General features: G+C 39.7%; 1 protein-coding gene across 1 annotated transcript in view; it reads right to left on the bottom strand.

Moving 5' to 3' along the window:
- KCNQ1 (potassium voltage-gated channel subfamily Q member 1) overlaps positions 1-16,674 on the bottom strand; it is a 328,824-nt gene that overhangs the window by 288,553 nt on the left and 23,597 nt on the right. The window lies entirely within an intron of this gene.

The following is a 16,674-nucleotide window of genomic DNA, read 5'->3' on the forward strand; positions in this document are numbered from 1 at the left end:
CTGCTTCCCCTAAAGGATGTACCACCCCTGGGGAAAAAAACCATGTAGCACCCAGACTGGATGCTATCCACTGCACACTAGCCATAGGCAGCTTCCACTTCCCAAAGGACTGCGTGTTTCTTTGAAAAATACAACCTGAGCAACCAGCAAGACTGAAAACATCCACTTGTTAAAAACAACGTTAGTTGTTAGGGCTATTTCTCACAATTCTCTTGAGACAAGCAATACCAATCCTTTGTGCTCAACTGAAAGATGCTGCAAAATCCAATAACTAAATCATCCATCCTGTTAGGCATCTCTAAAACAGCTAATCATCTTTTAACTCAAAAAAACCCACCCCAAAACAAAAGAGAATCGACATAATGAATAAAACTGAACTCAAGAGAAGTATTAAACCAGGACATAAGTCTGGCATAGCTCAGCTGAAGTCACCCAGAGCCTCTGCCTTTATTCAAAGAAGTGAGCACTTCTTTGGGTAAATCTTTTGAAAGACCAAGCACTCAAGAAAACAAAACAGTGTTAAGGCTGACATAGGCTATACCCCCCCAATGACTGCTTCATGATAAAGTGTATGCAAGTCCAAAGCACACACAAAAAATGATACCAGAATCACAGAATCATTAAGGTTGGAAAAGACCTCAGACCAAGCCTGACCTTTGAGATTACTGAGTCCAGCCTTTGAGACTGCGCTACCAAATAATGGAGATCAAGTTTGTAGCTGATTAGGCTCAAAAATCAAATAGATAATGAAACTATTAGGACAGAGATTATCACATATCAATACAAGTACCCAAATAAAAATATACTTTACCTAAGCAAAATATAAGTATGTGAGTGTTTGATTAATCTCTAGACTCTTTTCATTTTACCCTGTATCTCTGCCTTTGGGCATTCTTAAGCACAAGTAAGCTGTGCAGACAAGGCAGGAGAATCAAAGGTGAGTCAGTCATTCGAAACATAACATAAATGTTCCCTAAGTATCCAGCCCTTCTGTCTGCAATATTCTCACAATTGCTTAAGAGCAATACACATGACAAGGTGAACATAAATGGAGTCAGTTGCACAGAGACAGCTGAGGCTCTCTGGATCTGAAGTCCAGCATACATAGAATTAGCAGTTCAAAGCAAACAATGAGCTGCAAGGGATGGGCAGTACCACTTCACATTTACTATACCCCTTAGTAGCAGTAGACACGTGAGAATGTTTAACTCAGCCAGCACAAGAAACCACAAGGGGGCAACCAAAGCAAAGACTAACCCATTCCTGTCCCTTTCCCAAACAAACACAAACCCCTAATAAGCATTACAGTTGAAAGCTCATGTGCCGAAATGACGGAAAGATAAGCTTAGGGTCAATCGTTTGCCAAATCTCTTTGCTCGTTCCTATTAGAGAAATTGATGGCTGAAGTAAGAATTGCATCAAGTGCCACTCACCCCCACCACCTGCCTACTTTTATGGCTTTTCATGCACATGGACCCATTTCAGTCTTATTATTTTTTTTTTCACCCCCAGAGAAGCTCTTACAATTCACTGCAGACTCTTTCCAGGCTGATGCATGAAACACCTTCATAACCACAAATACACATTATGCCAAGCAAAACAAAGATGTTTGGTCAGGTACTGCTGCTTCATGTCTGCTCCTATGGCACAGGAGAGATGACACAAGGTGCCAGCACAGCAGCACAGCTGAGCTACTCACCCTGTTACACTGGCATTGCTATTTGGCTTAGATCAATTGCACATAAGGAAAAGAAGGTGCAAAATTAAGACATTAAACAAACACACATAGTGTTCTCCTCCTGTGGCATGAGCCTACTGTTTGTTGCCTTCCAAAACTCAGCTTTGTTTTTGTTTAGTGGCTCCCTTCTCCACCTCTGAAGTATAAGAAGGGAGAGAGGCACCAATAAAATAGAAGACAGGAAGTTTGGCACTTTTTTCCCTTTTTCTTTTTTGACAGCTATGTCCTCTTTCTTCAGTCAGAAGTGGAACACAGATCCCCAGTTACTGCCTAGGCAGCAGACAAGTCCACAGGAGTTAGTCACAAACAACAGTGGCAGGGACAGACTCTGCCTGAAACTTGAATTTGCTTATGCAAAAATCATCCTGCAGCAATTTAACTGGCCAGCCTCAGAAAAGCAAACATTACAATTTTCATAAAATAACCTTATCACTTTACTGTGATTGCTATTACTACATATTAAAAAAAAAAAAGGAAAGAAAAACCACTTGTCTTGATACAGATGCTAAACATGTAAACTCTTCATCCAACCAGTAAATATCAGACAAACTAATGGGCAACTAACTCCACTATGGCATAATTTTTTCAATATACATTTTCCCTCCAAAGGAGAGACAGACAGCATTAGGAATTTCTTAAAATCTAGCACTCTTAACAGTCAGACAGGGCTTCATCTCTTGCAAACCACGAGTTTTATCTCCTGAAACCCTTTGCTTGTTTGCCCTCTATGCACAAATGTGACCATCTTCAAGAAAGGAAGCAGAGTGATGAGTTCAGGCTCTCGTCAGCTCTGATCTCTCTCTGTGATTGTGGGGCCAAGCAAGCACCAGAGATGAGGAGATAGCCTGGGAAGTTTTGCATGCTGTCCCTCCCAGGTTACAAAGCAGCATCTACTTGCATGTAGATAAGTCACATCTACTGCATCAGTAGATGCATTCAAAAACTCTCAGCTTAGTGGTTAAGTCATATCTAACAGTGCTATGGCTTTTTTTAAACCAAGAATTGTGCAAGTGGCTGATCATCTCTGTACTGCCTGATGTAAAACCACATCAGCACTGCTAAAGCAGTGTGGACATGACAAAGCAGCAGTTGTTTTCTTTCATGGACTCAGTTTTTGCCAGACCAGTACAAGAGACCTGTGCCCTCTCAGACAGCACTATTTCACTCAGCCAGTTTCTCTGGTTCTCTTTCCAATTCAGTTTCCCCAGGCAGCTGGTTTCCCATCCCTGGGAGAGCCAGAGCCAGAAGTGGAGCTCTCTGTGTGCGAGAAACAGCACCAGGGCGCAGCACTGCAGTCACACCTGGAGCTCAGGGACATCCCAAGCCTGTAGCTGGACTTGGGATGTGTCTGTGCCACACCAGCCTCTGGAGAGAGCAGCATGAACACAGACACTGCTATACAGAGAGTTACACAAGGCAGTGCCTGCACAGGTGTGCTCATGTAGGTAAACATCTAATAAAAAAGTTCTGTCTTGCTTCATTGTGTCAGTCAGACAGCTTAGGCAATTTTTTGTCTCTAACAGGTTTGAAAAGCTAGAGCATTTCCACAAAACAATCACTCAGCCGACAAGGGAACATGGCCAGCCAGCATACGTGCTTTACTTAGCAATAGATAGGAAATCTATTAAGAGCTGAAGGTAGATTTAATGCTTTATGACTATTTTAGGATATATTTTGACTTACAGACAGACCTATGGCTTTTTCCCTGACCTCAGAGTCAGCCTGCAGGAACCTGACACATTATAGGTAGCTATCAGTACTGTGCAGCTTTCAGCCCTGAGCTGCTGAGTTTTTTCTATATTTAACTTTGATTTTTGAATGTCTTTTTTGTGGCTTGAAACAATGTGTAGAATGATCAAAGGAACAATAAACCACTTACTGAGAGATAACAGTGCTCATTTAGTGAATGTCACAGGTAGGAGAACTGATAAGGGTTTATAAAATATGTCCAGTGATATGACCAGGAATATTTAAAAACACAGTATATGAGACATGCTGGAAGTACTTACTCACCAGATTAATAGTCTCATGTGCATGCAGCTGTTATCATGAAAACCAGCACTAAAATGTGGGTAGATTCCATTCCTTCTTGCAGTGTTTCTTACATACTCACAGTGGGAGTCTTTCCATAAACCAGGAAGATGTTGCCATTAGGCTATAAACTGAGCTGAGACCTTAAATACATTTCATAGATGAGAAGGGACATGCAAAGTTCAGCTCAATTTATATCACCTTGAGCTCTAACCATCCAGAAAGACAGACAGTTTTTCCTTGTTCAATGCCACAAGCTGCCTTAAGTCTGATTTTTCTAACCATTTTTATCCATTACAGCTATCAGTCTTGAAGATAGCCAACTACTGGTGCATGCAGCTTATTTTAGCTGGTAACTGCTAGTTAAAAAGCAGTTACCAGCATCTGTGCTTTTTTCTGTTTCACCTAAAGTCAAGGTGCAGTTCATCCTCTCTGTCTACTGGAGAAAACAACTAAAAAAAAAATTCTGCAAAAAAAGAAAATGTCTTTAGTATGCTTCTATGTACTTAGCATTCTACCTAAGCCCTCTTCTTGAATCTGTCTGCCCTTCTTCTTACACAAATAGATTTTCTTTGAATGCACATACAGTCAGTTACGTGCATGATCAGTCATCTACCCTGTAACTCAGGTGTGGTTTTGTTTTGTGGGATTTTGTTAGTTTCTGGATTTTTTACAGACTAAATTTTTTTTTTTTTTGCCATTTAGCGTCTAAGTGTGACACATTTCTTAAGTAAACAATGTAATTTAAAGTTGAACTCCTCTAAGCATAAAGCCTTACAAGAACTGGAAGGATGACATTGAGAATGAGTAACACAGATGAAGTGTGCAGATTGAACTTGGGCAGATTCTTATCTCCATCATCATAATTTGCAAACTATAATGCTCCAGCATATCCAGTTCATGTTAGTTCATTAAAACATATGACAGCATCATTATTTAATCTTTCATCCCCATGGCTTATACCTGCTGACACTTTTCAGACTGTGCACTAAAAGGTCAATGGTGCCAGAAAAGGACATTTTCATGCAGATTTCCAGGTTACAAAGACTGTTTTTGCAATGTGGATTTAGATAGGCAACTTCAGGTAAGAGACACACTGAAGACTCTTTCATTTTTTCATACATTCTGCTGTGTTCCACACCAGCAAAGTAACTCCTTACTTAATTTACATCAGGAAAATCCTCATGAAAAATTTCAACAGCTTTTTACTATTACAAGTCAACATAAATCCCTGACCACCTCTCACACTACCACATAGTCATTTCCAGAGTAAAAACAACAAAACATTCAGAACTAACCCATATCAAGTAATTTCTTACTGCAGCAAGGCACCAGGTTTTTGTTCTTTCACTCAATGTATTTTGGGATTGCTTGAAGGAAAAAAAAAATCTAAGAAAAGGTAAAAGAAGGGGAACAGGTAGAACTTGTAAAATAAAGGACAGCCGATAATAAGAGCAGAAAGAAGTCTATGAACATAAACAGCATTGCTAGAAATCTAATACAGGATGGCAATTTATTTTATGGGATCATCAAGGTATAGTGTCAAATACAAATACCAACCAGTAATTTAAAGCTGAGAAACCCAGGGATGATTTTTTAAAAAAGAAACAGGATTTCACAAGGCAGAGCAAACTTTAATCTTAATGAAATTCACTCAAGTAAACACCCCATACGTGTAGGCCTCATGCTGAACCCTTTAGCCAGTCTGAACTGAATACTTAAAGAACACTAACTCCGTCATGACTATGAGAGCACAGTGCCAGGCTACTGATAGAAAGCTAAATAAGCATTTAATTATCCAGCTGGTGGACACCAGAGGTCCTTCATCACTTATTCAATTAACAAAAAAAAAAAAATTGTAAGAGAATGGTCTGGCGAAGGTACACAGTTAGAAAGAAGGAGCCCTGTACTCAATTCCTCTTTGCCCATACCTTAAGCCAACTTTAAGACTCCTAATTATGCATTAATTTTATTAACTGCAGTAGCTGTTAATGCATTAGCATGAAAAAAAGAGAAAAATCACTGTAGCAAGGAGTTAAGAGACCTGCAACCTACACAAACCATACCCGAAGATGAAGCAAGTTTAAAAAAGAATAAATACATAGAAAGTACTTTAGTGCCAATAATTTAAAAAAAAAAATTAAAAAAAGTAGGGGTTTATGTCTCTGTCCATGCAGGCTCTTTGAATGGTTTTCCTCTCAGGATTTGTCATCCCTTCTTCTGTTTTGTTTTTGAGGCAGGGGAAGGAAGGAGGGGTACAGCCCCTCCCCAGCCTCTCTGTGGCAGGAGGATGCCCAGCAGAAGGGGACGTACACTCACGTTCCTGCAGAGAAGCATGACTCCCTCCAGGAGCTGCCTACAGCAGCTTCCTGCCCAACACACGCTTCCTCTCCGCTATGTCCAACACAGGTCAAGCCTGTTGACAGGTCACTGTTCTCAGCTGTCACTTACCATCAAAAACCCCTCCACAGACAGAGTGCGAATGCTCTGTTTGTCTTAGCTTAGCTCTATCAGATGGAGCTTCCTGTTAATATGTATTTGTTCCAACTCCTAAGGAAAAGTAGAGTTGGTGCTTCCTGAAGGAAACAATGGCATAATTTTTAACCAGCTCCATGACTCCTTGTCAAAGAAATGCTGTCTTCTGGCTCCCGTGTAGGAAAGCAGATTTATTGCACAAGAAAGATCACATACAATGCAGGGTTGTCTGATACTAGGAAAAACAGGTTAACTATACAGCTAAATAGGCAAGGCTTCTATCACACTTACCTGGCTCTTCTGGGAGGTTAAAGTCTGTAAAAATGATTTAAGTTACGGGCAGTGTACCAAAGCACAAAGCACAAGCACAATGAATCAAAAGTCATGTAGGATACAACACCAGAATTATTGCAGGAAAGGCCTGTAAGGGCTTGGCAAAGGGTATGATTGCAGTAGAAATGCAAACCAGACGTCAAGATGCTTCAAGAGGAAAGGTTAACTACTCACAAAAAGCATGTTATTGCATCCTGCTAGGAGGTGTTGGTTCCTTTGAGAACAGCCATGGATTAACAGGAAAAAGATGATAGGTACTGAGTAAGAAAGTGGAAAATGAATATGCTACATCTAAAAGAAGTGCATGACCAAGAGATGTGAACCACTGGACTGCAGAACATTTATCAGCCCTCCCCAGATAGTTCACAATAAGCTTCCAATGTGCTCATCATTAATATGAAACCCCAACATAGGAACACAACAACCACGGAAGGGGTGAGTTCACATGTGCAGTAAGGGCATCGACCCAACACTAGAAATCAAGAGAGTTTTTGCAGTTTTCTTTACATCAGGCTTAATAAGAGGAAATGTGTCATTTTTCATCAGCCAGTTCTTCTGGAGACATGTTCTTTTAACAGAGGAGAAGAAAAATGTTCTAGAAACTGAGTGCCACAATACAAGTAAAACTTGCTTTGTAGTTGGAGTTGTATACAGTTGGTCTGAGCACTCACTACACCACTATCCCACTTTTCTTGTGACAGTGGATTTAAAGCAGCAGAGTTTAAATTATTTACTATCCAAACACTAAAAGAAAATTACTACAAGTTCTTGGACTACAAAACACAGCTTCTGAAAAATTGGCAAGACTAGACTATTCCTCTGCTTTGCTGTTGTCAAACCTAAATGAAATAAATCTTTCTAAATAAAATACTCTTTTTAAAAATAAATAATTTTAATGATTGCTTTCCTTAAATACATAGTATTTCTTTAAACAAGTAACAATATTTACTTCCAATTGTTTCTCTTGTTTGGGCTGGCTGAACACTATTTTCTGGCTTCATCTGACAAAGCAATTCAAGAGTTCTATGTACTACCTGGTTTTTTGGTTGTTGGTTTGGTTTTTTTCCCCTTTTTTTTTATTTTCAGCCCAGTAGCACTGCTACAAAATCACTTTGCCTCCCCCATTAAAGATCAGAGAACACTGAATCACGACTTCTAGAGCACATGCATCTCATAATGCTGCAGAAAACCGGACCTGGTCAGCTTTTCAGCTCACAGACATCTTCCTTTGGGAGCAGCTTCTGGACACTGCAGGTAGCCAAGTAAGTATCCTGCCCCAAAGAAGCAAAACAAGGCAGAAGAAAGGAAACATTGCCTCCACACCAAAGGAGAAAAGCACTACTGCCACAATCCTGTACAGCTGATGTAGCAGTGCACAAAAAGTTGGAGGCTAATTGTATGGTAAGTGAGTAAGGGCTGTGGTTTTAAACGTCCCATAAAGAAGTACCCACATTTCTAGCTCTCTAAAAACCTTCTCCAGAAGCAATATTGATATTTTTGACAGCATCCTTAGTTCTTCAATTGTGAAACAGTGAAAGGGACTAAAAATCAACAGACAGCTAAATATACAAATGGGGAAGAAGCAATCGTACCTTGACCTGGACAGATACTTAATGTGCTTTATTGCAAATGCCACAAAAGTGATACCAGACCTGAGCAACTGGCCTACCTCCTCACCTGATCCCCCCCAAATGACTTTTCAAGCTCCTTTCTGCTAAACCAGTGTGCCTGAAAGGCACTTTCATCAGTGCTGGCAAGTAAGATGAAGACTGTGAGAAAGATCTGAAGCTGGGATAAGTGCTCTCACCAGGGTTTCCATTATGACCCTCTGCTTTAATTATTTAAAGGTATAGCTGACAGATGCTTTCACAGAAATCAGCCTTGTCATCATCCTTTGAGCTTCTCCACACTCAGCTCTCAGCTGCACTTCTCTAGGGGCACTGGGGGCAGAAACACAGCACCCTTCATGTGTTACAGCCCAGAAACAAGGAAGAGAAACTGCATGACAGGTTAACATTGCTAAGGTGAAAGCAAAGGAACTCAGCAAACAGAGGTTATTTCCACTTCCAGGGGACAGAAGGTATTTGCTGAGGAGAAGACGTGACGTCTAAAAGCTACAGCAACTTGACTTCTCAGTTTGCTTTAAAGCATGATGGAAAGTTCAAGTGTCCCTGGAAGAAAAGAATCAAGAAGGTCTAGAAAGCCACAGGCAGCTTTTAATTTATGGTGAGAGAGCCTTTCTGTAAATCCAAAAATCTCTATCAATACGTGCCATGGAATACAGGAATGCTCAGTACTCCATTTCCTCAAAAAAGACTATACAGATTAAATTTTCAAAGTGAAATCCACACTGTGCTTGAAGAGCTTTAGCTTTCTGCCCTCAGCACACAATAGACAGTTTTTCAGGCTGAAAATTATGAGGATAATTATTTCTATTATTCCAATAGTCAAGCTGGCTGTTAGTGGAAATTCTAATTGTCTATCACAAGGCTAAAAATATTCTGCTGTATCATTTGAACTCACCTGCCCTGAATTAAACAAGGTAACATTAAGAGAAAATGGCTCAAGAAAGTTATAATCTGTTCTGAGGCCTGTATCCAAGAGGCATTTCAAGGTGGTTTAGAGTCCAAAACGCTTATGTTTCAGAATGGGACTTCAAACTTGAACACTCAATGAGCAAAGAAGTTCCTTTGGAAGAGAAGTTAAGATGAAGTAATAAAAGATGTTAGATGCTTCAAACCTTACAGGAAGGGCTCTTAATCAGGAATACAGTGACTCTATGTAACATGAAAAAAAAAAAGTAATCAACTACTAATTGGACAACCAACTCTGCTGTGAGTAACAGCCCCCAGCTGCCAGATATGCACTTCCAACTCTAAAAGCCAGGACGCATTCTGGGAATTCTAAACATTTATTGGAATAGTCTTTTGATGCTGCAGGAAAAAGAAACCCTATTTATCTTGTAGTGAAATCTCAGATTCCGCCAGGTAACCTGCAGAACAAAGACGTATCAAAACTCATTGGTGAAAAAGACCTGAGAGATGGCAACATCTTGTGGCACACCTGAAGGCCACAGCCTTGGGAGGGGAAAGCTACCATAGTACCATAATTCTGATATGTCACTGCAGGGCAGCATGAGGAAGCAAAAGCCCTGTGCCTGAGAGCACACCCAGTGTGTTATTCCAGTGTTAATACAGATGTAAAATCATTTATATTACAGCTTTTACTGGGGCATTCAAACTATACCTAGCAAGTCCTTGCTAACAGCATGCAAGACATTTCTGAAAACAGTGGTAGAAGTCAGAAAGAGGCAAAATTGTTTTGCACATTGACTTGAATAATAAATGAAATTCCAGTTAATTGTTAACATTGCAAGGCCCAACATTACATGTAAAAAGCTTGAATATTAAGTAGTTTCAATTGCATAGAGGAAAGCATGCAGTATATAATTAAGATATCAAAACTACTAAATTACACAAATTTTGGACTCACAAGAATTCCAGAATCCTATCTCCTTTAGGCTTTATGAATAGCAGAAAAATTTAAGGCATTAAACCATAATACATATATTTTCTGTATATATCCCTTCCTAAAGTGCCAATATTTCCATGTGTATATTTAGTTTTCTATGTGGCGCTGTACAATAACTAATAATAAACATAAATTTTTAACACATAAAGCTGAGTACAAGGAAGCAAGACTTGATGAAAAGCAGACCTGGAAGGGTTCTCTTCTGGAAGTCATCATTTCATGGCTAAACTACCAGGAAATATCAAACGATGACTTTCTGTCGAAGTTCAGTGCCCTTGAGATTAAGCTGCCATTTCAAGTGTACATTTCGAATGTGCCTAAAATGCATTGATATGATCTGCCAACATATTCATATCCATCCCAGTAACACATGACCTCATGGCAAAATTATGCTCCAAGATACTACTCTTGGCCCTGAACCACCAGTCATTTTAAAGGAGTATTGACAACAATTCCAGCAGTATCCAAAACCCTAAGGGAACCACGGGGTCAAGTTCAGGCACCTCTGTGGCACTGCACTAATGTATGTCATTCCACACACAGAGCTGGCTGCCAACCATGATGTTCAATAAGAAACTCTCTGGTAGTCATTTGTTTCTTGGGGTCTACTAACTCCAGCAGCTGACTTTTCAGCCATGGGAATTCATTGTTTAGAATCCTGTAGATTCTGGTAGCACTGCACAGAGAGAGAAAATGCAGAGCTCAAAGATGCAGAGAGAAACACCATAGAATCACCCACCAAAAATACTGATTTCTGCTTTGCTTTTTAAAAAACAAGGATTTCCATAGTTATAACAAAGGCAGCCTAAAATTTTGAAGGCACTTCTGACAGTGCATCATAATTAAACCATTACACTTCCCATGCATCAAATCATCCATAAAATCCTTCAATGTAAGGAACAGATTTGCAGGTGTGTTCTTCATCCAGGAACACAGCCATTATTCTTTTGAATAATTTTTAACTTAAAGCACTGATCCCTTTTGAACATGTAGTTCAAGTTACAGATAGTAATTGTTTCTGACCAATCAATCCCTAGCAAATTTATTAACTACAAAGTTAGTCAAGTGGAAGATTCAGGATCCCTATTCTATGCTAACTGAAAAATTTCACAATAACTAAAAACAGGCAAAAATTGTGATATGGAGGACACACTAGTCACCTTGCAAGTCACAAGACAAATGAAAGAAATTACAAAAGATAAAAGTAGTTTACCTCCCTTTTGAAGCTGCAACTTTAAAGAAATATTTACTTCTTATTTCCAAATTATTCTAGAAACAAGCTTGCACAGATTAAAACACAACTTCATTTTTATTAGAATTGTTTTTCAGAGCAGGCTAAGTCCTATGGAGTTCAGAATTTCAGGCCTGACCATTGAGACCTTTTTATTAAAAAAAAAAAAAGTCCTCAGGACTGATTTGAGACAGAGGGGGTCAGAGGGGTCATTCTGTCTGTTTATCAGTGTTAAAACCCTATCTGCAACGATCAATATTGTTTTTAAAGATGCAAAGCACTGAGGAACACCAAAGTCATCAGTGGAGCACAAGGCTGAAGGACACAGTTTGATTAGAGCCATTATTGAAATGGCACCTGTGCCATTGGAGAATGCTTTTCTCTGCAGTTTCACCTTCGTCAGTACAAACAAAAGCATTGTTCTACTTGGAAAGTCTTTGGCAGCAGAATGGGGAAAATAACAAATTATCTCTAATGCGCATAGCACATAACATTTGTTTCATAATCTGATGGAGCAAATTAATTTCTTGACCAGCTGACAGGATACGCTTAATTAAAAGGGGAAAAAAAAATGTGTGGAAGGGAGCTTTCTTAATCTTTGTACTCTTTTTTTCATTCTCCAAGGAATTGCTGTGCAGATTCCTGCTCCACACAGTCTGTGTGTGATTTTCACCTGAAACAACCCTGGACGTCAAACCCAGAAACAGTGAAATCCTCTTGTTATTATGTTTCTTAGATATTGTTTGTATTTTTTAATGTTTCTTAGAAAATACAGTAGATGGTGACACACATTTTAACTATCTGCTGCCCAAAAGGCCACAACCATTAAAAAAAAAAAATAAGGAAAAAAGTAAATAGCAAGGTGTCTTTCCCATAAAACAATCACTTTTTGAAGAGGTAGTTAGCACTACTGGCCTCAACTAAAATTTTAAAAATGGATCTAAGGACAGCTAATTTATAAGCCAAATATTTTCCAGATTTCCTTTTATATACTGTTTCTTACTGCTCAACAAATACCAAAATGAAGTCATGCTACTCTGAGATATCCTAATCAACTCTTAATTGGGAAGAAGGATGCAACTTCCCATCATCCATCTCTGACACAGACTTCTGGGAGAACAGTATTTTTAATTAAAAAATTATTAATTTTAGTATGACTCTGGCTCCAGAGCTACATTTGAGTTCTGAAAAATCTGGTATTGCAGATCCATAAAAAGTGGGGCACACCAGCAAAAACAATATTTGTGATTAAGCACTGAACTACCTTATAATATAGACTTCAAGACAAAAATTAAAACCAAAAGAAACCAAACAAAAAACCCACAATTATCCTGAACAGCGAGAAGCTTCTTCATCTGAAACAACAATCCCTGAACTTTTACAAGTGATCTATGGAGCTTTTGTTCTTTACTCAAGTTGGCAGACATGTTTCTCATTCACCTCAGCCACTTAAGCATAAGGTAAAATAATATTATCACATCTACAATAGACAGCTCCAGAAACAGGCTCCTTTTTAACCAACTAAAATTCCCTGTTTGAAAGATTTTGTTGGGTTTTTTTCCCTGAGAATGACTCCTTTACTCAAAAGTAAATTGTCAAACAAATTGCTGCTGCTCCCTACCACGGTTAAGACACAGGAGCCCAGGAACAACCTGGGGATGGAAACTGCCTCAAGTCAAGCATTCATCAGAGTCAGGGGAGAAAAAAGATTCACTGGAGAAGGAAATGATGGATGATGTCTGGAGAGAAACAGGTGTGGGAGAATCGAGGCTCCTGAGGGAAGACTCCAGCAGGTGGCCCCAAAGCAACAGCACAGCTCAGCACAGCGAGTTCCATTCCCAGGAGCTTTCCCAGCAAAGGCAACCACAACCCCAACTCCAGTTAGGTCTGCTGGTACTGATGCATTTGAGAATGCACGGTTGTTTTATTAAAGTGAGTAAAAGGTTTATTTAATTTTGTTAGTTAGTTAAGAACATAAACCAATACACAAAACTAAATCTGCTCAGAAGTTGTGATCCCTTAAATAGACATTTATTTATTTAAAGTTAAATTTTTCCAAGGACAATGTTTCTATATTTTATGGTTACAGAGCTGAACAGCTTTTCAAAAGCTTCTTCCATTGTGATTAAAAAAATTTCCAATCATTGTAGAAAGTATTTTAGGCAGACATTTCCAGTGTATTTTAGGAAGACATTTCCCATTAAAAGAAGGTCAGAACGAGGGTAAAGCACATATTTCATTACATGTCATTACTCACACACTTCCAAAATTAGTTGTCTCAAAGCCCTGTTACGAAACTTAGGTATGGTTTCCCATATAAGAACATTTAAAAAGCACATGCTCAAAAAGCAACACATTCAGGCTAAAAACTACTGCATTCTGAAATGGCACTTTCAGGTCTCACATGCAAGTGTCTGGCCTAAATCTGTCCCTTCAGAAAATGTTTAACGAATCACAGCTGAAAAATCAAAGTGGCCTTCCTTCATATGCAGGAGGCATGCTTGGACCCAAGGAGGTGGGCTGATTATTGAACTTGCTGAATAGTGAACTTGCTGTCTAACTTAATAAAGAGATAAAAATAAAAAAATAAAAAATGAAAAGTTAGTCTTATTTAAGTGTGACAACAGGATAAAGACGATCAGATCACAGAAGCGTAGAATTGTTGGAGCTGAAAGGGACCTTAAAGATCATCCAGTTCCAACCCCCCTGCCATAGGCAGGGTCACCTTCCACTAGACCAGGCTGCTCAGAGCCCCACCCATCCAACCTTGCCTTGAGCACTGCCAGGGATGGGACATCCATAACTTCCCTGGGAACAACTTTTAAAGAAATTCAGTTCTCCTAGTTCTCTTAATCTCAGAATCCTAGTTCTCTTAATCTGCTTTTTCTTTAAATTCCACCACCTTCTTATTCACCAGTTAAGAGCTTGTCATGCATAAAGTCTGAGACTTCAAAAATATGTTATGAACCAAGAAATTAAAGTTCTGCATAACTTCTCCCCCAGTATTCTTTCTGATCTCACATAGTTCCTTCCCTTGCTCTTCCAGAATGACCTTTACTGAAGGCATACTGCATGCTATGTATTGCAAGTCTGCAGGCACAGAGCACATGCTTTGGTCATGCTTTAACACTGAAAAAGAAAAAAGAAAAGTGGATGCCAGCTCCTTAGTACCTCCTATGTGCATGTAAATTTCCACTGCAGTGACCCATGGAGCAATTATTGTCTCATTGGCCAGCCAAGAGAGCTGAACAGTGGGGATAGTAAGTGACTTGTACAAGGTCATACAGCACATGTGATGCAGAGCTGAAGGTGGATCCCAAAGGATGTGGCTTCCAAGAGTGAGTTTGACACAGCTGGGCCAGTTCTCTGCACTGAACACAACAGGAGGCACGGGGAGAGCAGCCTCATATAAGTCACACTGGGCAAAGACCAAAGTCAGCACCTCTGAGCCATTCCCAGTTCCAGTAAAGCCACCACCAAGCCTCAGCATGGATGCTGCATATGCTGTCAGAGCAGAAGGGACAGAGCTGCTGCATCCCAACAAATCCAGCACACCCACCAGCTTGCTGGCCACCTTCCCTGGTGCCCAATGCTGAGCACCCTGCTGGTCAGCCAGCTCAAGGGGGAAGACCTGAAAAACAGGGACCACCCTCAAGAAAGACCCTGACCCAATCCATATGCATCCCTGGTGCTCTCTTGTCTTCTGAGGAAGGGCTCCACATGGGGAGAGCAACCCCTGCATCCCCCACCTTGGGCAGATGTGGGACAAACACTGAAACTGCTTTGGCCATGCCAAAGGGTCTCACTCTCATTTCTAACATCTATCTTTCCTGTCATGACAAGCTATGTAGCTGCTCAAATAGTAGGAAATTTGCATCTTCTTGAGGAGGCTTACAGAAGAGTCACTTCTAAGCATGAAGAAAAAGTATTTTCTTGATAATTTCACTTAAAGGAGTGAAAGAAAAAGTTGATAAGAGTCCCTTAAAGTTGGCTTTATGATATTGAGAAAATTATACAGAGTGAATAGCTGAAGGCCTTAAAAACTGAAGTCATCTAGCTTAATATCTGAGACCAACTGAAAGGAGGAGACTGCTGGTAATGATAACAGAATAGAAAAAGGCCAAATCATCCCATTTAAAAAAAAAAGAAAGAAGTGCTTTATAGCAGTAGCATGTATGTTTTCAAGCAGAGCAAGGCTGCATCTATCAAAGATAAAACACAGTAGTAATTCAAATACAAGATGATAATAACTTATCTAAGTTTCATGTGCCAAAAGGGACTCAGAACCCTCTATCACTCCTTGCATCTCATACTAGAAAAATAAGAACCAGTGTTGATGATAAAACCCCATGTAACAATCTAGAGCATTAGGGAAGATCAGTTTCCCATCAGAGACAAGTTTGTAGCACTGTAGCCAGGAGATTTTTTTTCATTATAAATATATTGAGATTTAGCTAACAAAGGGTTAAAATGCACCATTCTCTGAAGAAGCTGTTTCTATTCCATTAACTCCTCAAATACAAGGAGGTATTAATTATGCACACAATTTTGCACACAAGCCCATTGTTTGATTCAGGATCTCTACTTACACATAGATGAGGACTCACACCAATGCAGTGGGCACAGACACAGATCCCTTTGCACCACTCAGTCCTTGCAGCAAGACAAGACCTCACGGGAGCATTCTGGACTTAGATAGATTCAGCTAACCTCTGCTGAGGCTTCATTGGCTTCTTACAAACCTGTGTGAACTTTCAGATGTTATGATGGGCAAACCTTCAATATTTTTTGTGGCCTTGTTAACCCTGAACAAGGTGTGGAAGGTGGCAATAAGGAAATGAGCATTCAAGTGATCCAGCCCAAAGACATCCAGAGTGCCAAGACCTTCAGAGCCATATCAGGTACACAAGAAATCAAGTGTGAGAGTGAAAGATCAAAGGTGTCTTACTTCTCTTAAAGGACAGGAACATCTGGGTTTCCAATTTTACATTGGAGGAAGGGGAACAAAGGAGAAAATCTGAAGCTGTGACTCTAGTGCAGGTATTTTTCCCAAGTCAGCAATAAAACCATCTTTAATCTAAAGCAATACAAGTACAGATTAACTGGTATTACTGCACACCATACAAAGAGAAAAGAGAGAGTGGCTTGCAGTCATTTCAGTGCAAGATAATGCAGCATTCTACCACATCATGTAGCACCAATAAGAACAATTAGCCACTGCCTTCTCATCACTCAGAATGAAGTTTAAAGCTAAATTTGCTACATGTTTAAGGATAAAAGAAAAGCAGGATTAAAAACTTTATCCATGCCATTTGTTCCATCAAAGATTAAGCTC

This window comes from Molothrus ater, chromosome 6, assembly GCF_012460135.2.
Source record: "Molothrus ater isolate BHLD 08-10-18 breed brown headed cowbird chromosome 6, BPBGC_Mater_1.1, whole genome shotgun sequence".
Taxonomy (NCBI): domain Eukaryota; kingdom Metazoa; phylum Chordata; class Aves; order Passeriformes; family Icteridae; genus Molothrus; species Molothrus ater.